The sequence below is a fragment of the Pteropus medius genome, unplaced genomic scaffold (genome assembly GCF_902729225.1).
Source record: "Pteropus medius unplaced genomic scaffold, Ma_sr-lr_union100, whole genome shotgun sequence".
In the NCBI taxonomy this organism is placed as follows: Eukaryota; Metazoa; Chordata; class Mammalia; order Chiroptera; family Pteropodidae; genus Pteropus; species Pteropus medius.
Genome location: NW_024352947.1, coordinates 5,445,002 through 5,452,205, shown reverse-complemented (window position 1 = coordinate 5,452,205; position 7,204 = coordinate 5,445,002).

Genomic DNA, 7,204 nt, shown 5'->3' with positions numbered 1-7,204 from the left:
ACCCTGCCTGTCCTCTGGTCTTTTAAAACCTGTTCTTCAGTCCAGAACAACTGTCGGCTTCTTCCTATGCGCCCTTCCTCTGAGGTTTCAACTGACAAGGACTTCTTAGCAGCTCAGAATGGAGTCTAGGGTGACAGTTTCCTTATGGGGGAGTATCTGAGCCCCAGATAGGCATAGAGCTGACTCTTGGCCCCATCACTTACTTATGTGTGACTGCAGGCAAAGATATGGAAACTCAACCTGCTCACTTGTCAGGTGAGGATAACGGCTCCCTCTTGGTGGCTGCAAGGGTTCAGTGAGGTGGTGCAGGTCAGCTCCTGCCTGACACGTGAACAAGGCTCACTCACCCTCCTCTTCCTGTTAGTCCGTTTTGGAACTGCTATGGGCCAGATAAATCAAATAGTCCCTTTTTAGCAGAATGAGCTCTCCTACTGGTATCCACATATCCAAAGTCCTCCCAAGTGCTAACTGTGGCATCTGTGCCAGCTTTGTCCCCAGGACATCACTAACCGCAGCCCCTCTCTGGTCTTCATACCCCTGTTCCCCTCCACACTCACGGTCCCTGAGACACAGCTCAGGCCAGTGCCACCTCTCACTGGTCTTCTCAGTGGTGTCTCTGCTTCCTGTCCCTTCTCGTCCTTCACACTGTGACCAGCTCGATCTTCCCCAATTAGGGATCTAACCACCCTGTCCTTCATCCTGCATAGGAACTTCCAACGGCTGCCCCAGCCTAGAGGATAAAGCACAGCGCCGAGACTCCTGACCAGGCCCAAGCCCTCCTGCTCTCCCTGGGCATCGCCGTGCCCCAGTCTGGTCTCCTGGTACCCAAGCTGTCAGCACCACCCCGTCTAGCTGGGTGGCTGGTGAGCACTTTAACAGACAGAAGTGCTGACACTGAGACTGAGCTTAGAGTTCGAAACTCTCCCAAAATATAGACTTTAGCTAATAATAATGTGTCGATGTTTGCTCAGTTGTAACAATTGTAAAAAAAAAAAAAAAAAAAAAACTGGAAAGGAGAAATTAAAAGTAAAATAACTTAGAGCAAAGAACTGGAAACCTAGAGGTGATTTCCTAGTTAAATAAATAAATAAATAAATAAATAAATAAATAAATAAACAAACAAACAAACAAACAAATAAATAAATAAATAAAATGAATCCTAAAATAAAGAAGATATGAACAGACCAATCAGCCATCCACGAGCTTTGCCCATGCTGGTTCCCCTCCCAGCGGTCTGGGGTTTACCGGGGAGGAACGGGGATGAGCTGCTCGGCAGCTCCCCTACGATCTGACCTCACGCAAGTTCATCACCACCAGCCCTGCCCTGCCAGTGAGCACACTGTGCAGAAGAAACCTCAGGGATTATGGATTCAGATGTGTCAACTAGGACTTTTTTGATTGTAAGAAGCTGGACACATTTACTGAAATAAAATAATATTTTTTAATTAATTAAATTAATACTTGCAAGAGTCAAGTTTAAGAGTGAGTTTGGACCTGACAGGTCCAGATTCTCACACTCTTGCGCTAGGACCTGGTCTTTCTCCCATCCTCTGTCCTGCTAAGCGCCTTCGGATACCCCTTTCACAGGCACAATCTCTCTCACTGTATCAGGGGCCTCCAGAAACTCCAGGCTGACATCCACTCACCATCCATTCAACCAGGAAGGAGTTTTCTTTCCTTTGCATTCCGTGAACAGTCACGATTTTAAATGACTTGCCTGCATTTGGTCACATCCTTGAACCCATCAGTGCACTTGGAAAATGGAATACGGGATTGGTAGATGTGGGTTCAGCCATTTGGAGCTGTTTAGACTGGAAGTAGGTGGGATGAGTTCCCAAAGGAAAGCTGAGGTGCTGACTCGGGTGTGAAAACAGAGGCTGGGGCGGGGAGAGCAGCAATTCCAAATCGCCGACCACCTCTGCACAGCTGTGGAATCCAAAGCCCATGGACAGAAGGGGTTCAGCCACCCATCCGGTTCACTTGCTGTCCTCCCAGAATGGCAAGAAACAATTCCACTTGATAAAAAATCAACGTTGCTATTAGTGGTAAACTCAAGGTCCTTGAGTTTGGCATCAGGTCCTCACATCTCAAAGACTGGCTCAGAATAGCCACGTGCCCTTGGAAGGCATACAGAACCCATTCATGTCCCGGGGAGGTAGGAGCCCAGGAGTCACTCTGGCCATATTTATCAGCCATCCCCAAAGAACAAAGTGGCTCATTTTCCAATTTCTTCTCTCTCTTTTACAAAGAGTGGAACCCAAATGCTAGGTGGTAAGGAAATTCTTGCTCGATGAAGCAGTGGGAGGCTCAAGTATTATTTCATACCATGGAACCCACAGCTGGCTGGCTTTCTGGAGGCTGCAGGGGCTGCGCTGTGGATGCATGTGGCCTCAGTTTGACACAGCCTGTTGGAAGACACAGTCGCTTCCATATCTATGATTCTCACTGAGTATGAATGTCAAAGGTTTAATACAACCAGAATGCCAAAAGTCTGTGGTGTGGTTGTTGTGGCAAGGGCCACATTCAATGTCTGGGTGGTTATTACCTGTCTTGGCAGGCTAAGAGGTTGTGAGAGAGGAGGCACTTGTCTCAACCACATGAATGTTGGGAACTGAAAAATCCCAAGACGCTGTCTATACTGCTCAGGTAGCTATTCAATTTCCCAGCAACATGTCAGCTAGACATAGGGGATTGATAGGTCCAGGCCAGCCTGAACAAGAAGGCTGCAGATGCCTGCCTACATGGTCAGAGGCCAAGGGCTGTCCTGTCTGAGATCTGACTGTCTACTGCTGCACACTTGGATGAAATGAAGGATCCAGCCAGTCCTAGGAGGGCCCCACCAGCCCTCAGGAAGTATGTACCTGGGGTCTGGCATTCCATTGCACCCAGTCCTGTATACATCCACATGTCTACTGAGTGTTCCTGTGCCAAGGCTGATTTAGAACCTGAGGCTACCCAGGCACAGGGGGGCCAGCACTGACTTTCCTCAGTGGGAGGACAGGAAGGAAACCCTGAGTGACCTCCGAGGCCCTCAACAACCTTAGACAGAGGTTGATTTGGATTTGAAATAGTGATCAGAACAGATATTTCATTCTTCTACTATCAGAGACCAGGACTAGGGAACAGACAACAACCAATGATCCAGTTCAACTCCTGACTCATATGTGTCACTGAGAGAGTCCTGTCTATTCTGGAAGCCTCGGAGAAATAAAAAACAGAAATAGAGTAATAGGTCAGTGAGGCTTAACCCTAACTCTAACCATCTAATCCTAACCCCCCTAACCTTCATCCTAACCTGCTAACACTAACCTTAAATCCTAAAACCTAATAACATTAACCCATAAACCTAAGTCCCTCAACCCTGACCCTTAAACTCTAAACCCTGACCCTGACTTTCTAACCAAGACATTAATCCTCTAACCCTGACCTTAACCCTCATCCTAACCCTTAAACCCTGACACTGACCCTACTATACCCTGGCCCTACTTCTGCCCTGACGCTGACCCTACCCCAACTCCTAATCCTGATCCTGACCAAAACAACCGACCCTAAACTTAACACTAGTCCTTAACACTGATCCTGACCCTAATCCTAACCCTTAACCTTGTCCTTGACCCTGGCCCTTTTATAAACAAAACTCAACAATTTAGGTATAGGTGGAACATTCCTCAACAAAATGTAGGGCATATATGACAGGTCCACACCCACTATCATACTCAACAGTGAAAAGTTGAAAGCTTATCCTCTAAGAGCAAAGACAAGTTTTACACTCTTACTACTTTTATTCAATGTACTACTTAAAGACCTAGCTAGAGAAATTAGTCAAGAAAGACAAATAAAAGACATCTAAATCAGAAAAGAAGTAAAATTGTCTCTGTTTACAGATGACATAATGTTATACATAGAAAATCCTAAAGATCCCACCAAACAACTCTTAGATATAACAAACAAGAAAGTTATAGGATAAAAAATAAACAGAAAAGTCAGTTGTATTTCTGTACACTAACAAAGAACTATTTGAAAAATAAAGAAAGGAAGCAATCTCATTTATAATAACATCGGAAACAGTAAAATACTTAGGAATAAATTTAACCAAGGGATTGAAATACTTCTAAATGGAAAACTGTAAAGAGCTGATGGAAAAATATTGAGAAAGACATAAATAAATGGAAAGATATACTGTGTTCATGTAATGGTACAATTAATATTGTTAAAATGTCTATAATCTAAAGCCATGTACAGCTCAATGCGATCCTTATAAAAATTCCAATAGTATTTTTCACATAGGCAAAAAAAAATCCTAAAAATTTTACGGAGCACATACGACTCCAAATAGTTTAAGCAATCCTGAGAAAGAAGAACAAAGCTGGAGATATCACATTTCCTGATATCAAAGCTATAAAATGAAAATAGTATGATACTGGCATAAAACCAGATACATAGACCAATGGAACACAATCGAATGCCCGGAAATAAACCCACATATATACCGTCAACTAGTATTTTACAAGAAAGTCACATTCAATGAAAAAAGGATAGTCTCTTTAGTAAATGGTATTGGGAAAAGTGTATATTCACTTGTAAAAGATTAAAATTGGGCCTCGATCACCTGAGATACTCAACATTACTAATCATCAGTGAAGTGCAAATCAAAACCACCATGAGATACACTTCACACCTGTTTGAACAGCTATTACCAAGAAGACAATAGAGAAAAGATGTTGGTGAGGATGTGGTTAAAAGAGAACTCATAAAGACTGGTAGTGGGAATGTAAATTGGTCCAAAAACTGTGGGAAACAATTTGGAGTTTTTATTAAAAAATTAAAAATAGATCTACCATATAACCAAACAACCCTACTTCTGAGTAGATACCTGAAGAAGCTGAAACAGGATTGTGAGAAGTTATATACACTCTCATGTTTGTTGCAGCATTACTAACAATAGGCAAAATATGGAAGCAACTTAAATGTCCATCAACCTGATGAAAAGATGTGATATACATGCATATATAACAGTATCACTTATGCGTGGAATCTAAAAAAAGTCAAATGCAAAACACAGATAGTAAAATGGGTGTGGGGGATAAGTCGAGTTCCCAGATATAATTCCAATAGGCAGAGGTGGGGTTTCTCCTACACCAACGAACAATTCTCAGAACAATTCTCAGACACCAGCAGGGTGTACCAGAAGTCACCTCATTTCCAGCACTGTCTACCTGGAGATAGCACCAGATCCCACAGGTTATGGGTTCAGTCCAGGAAGACTTCCCCCACATTTTGGACAAAAGCAGGAAGCCCAGGCTCTTTGGACTTATGACCAACTGGATACAGATTGGAAGTTTCAATGACTCCTCTGATCCAGAATGCCAATTGCAAGTCCAGGTTGTTGCCTGAACTTCTGACTGACAAGCTATAAATCAGAGGTTCCCACAGCCCCTTCACTGGGCTTGATTAATTTACTAGGAATGGTACATAGTAAAGGGATATAACTGAGGAACAGCCAGATGGGAGAGATGCATAGGACAAGATATGTGGGAAGGAACACGAAGCTTCCATGCCTTCTCTAGGCATGCCACTGTCTCTGAATCTCCATGTGTTCCACCAACCCAGAATCTCTCCTAAACCCATCCTCTTGGGTTTTTATGGAGGGGCTTCATCACATAGGCATGATAATTAAATCATTGGCCATTGACAACTGATTCAATGTTCAGCCTCTAACCACTTCTGGTAGGTCCTGGAGTGGAACTGAAAATTTCAACCCTCTAATCACAGGGGTGGCTCCATTGGCAACCACCAGCCCCACCCTTAGGTCCTTTCCAGCAGTCACCTCATTAACAGAACAGACTTTTTTTTACTCTCAGCACTTAGGAAATTGCAAGAGTTCTGGGAGCTATGAGCCAGGACTTGTGGACATCTGAATGAGCAAATATATATTTCTTGTAAATCACAATATCACAGGGGATAAGATTGATATTGTTTAAGGGTGCAAACTTGCAATGAGTAGAAAATAACCCATAGAGATTTAACGAAAAATATAATAAATATAGACAATAATGTGATAGATGTGCTAAATATCACTACGATGGCAAACATATTACAATATGTAATTATATTAACATGCTGTACATCTTAAATTTATATAATGTTTCATGCCAAAAATGTTCAATAAAAATAAGCAGAAAATAATAAATCAATAACAAATGAACATGCCACCTGAAACTTTAAAATTCCCAGAAGAAAACATAGCAAAAACTCCTTGGCATCTGCCTTGAAAATATTTTGTTTAGATGTAACACCAAAAATACAATCAACAAAGAAAAAAATCAACAAATGGGACTATATCAACCTAATAAGCTTCTGCACAGCAAAAGAAACAACCAACACTATAAAAAGGCAACCAACAGAATGGTAGAAAATATTTGCAAACCTTATATTATATACCATTAATATCAAAAACATATAAGGAACTCATGCAACTCAATAGCAAAAACAAAGAACCAAAAAAAAGTCTAATTTAAAAATGGGCAAAGGACTCAAGTAGACTTTTCCCCAAAGAAGACATACAAACTGCCAACAATTACATGAAAATGTGCTCAACATCACTAATTATCAGGGAAATGCAAATTAAAACACATTGAAATATCACCTCGTACCTGTTGGAATGAATATTATCAGAATCAACAGGAGATAATTGCTGTTGATATATGTTGAGACACAAAGAGGGTCTTAGAAAGTGGGAAACGGGGAGGGAGAGAGAGAGACTAAGAAAACTTTCCTGCTCTTACTTGCAAGATGAAAGTCAGGAAGTTTCCACTCTTGACTGGCAGCATTTGGTTTCTATGGCACAGGCTGAGAAACAGTAAAGTAACCATAAAGCAACCAAGCAAGCTATTAAAAAAAAAAATTCTTGTCTTGCTGACAGCAACTTCGGTTTTTACCTACACGTGCAGTAATTTTAAAGTCAATGCAATAAAACATGACACTTGATTTTTATTTTCAGTAGGAAAATCTTTTCTGATGGGTCCAAAAAATAATAACAACTCTAATAAAAGGGGGTAGGAGAAATAAACATTTCTATTAAAAAGAGAAATAGAAAACTCTCTTTTAATATATATATCCAGAGATAAATATTTTTTCACATGGACACTTGGAATAAGGACTATGTGTAAAGATAAATTTTATACATGCTAATACATACTCCTAA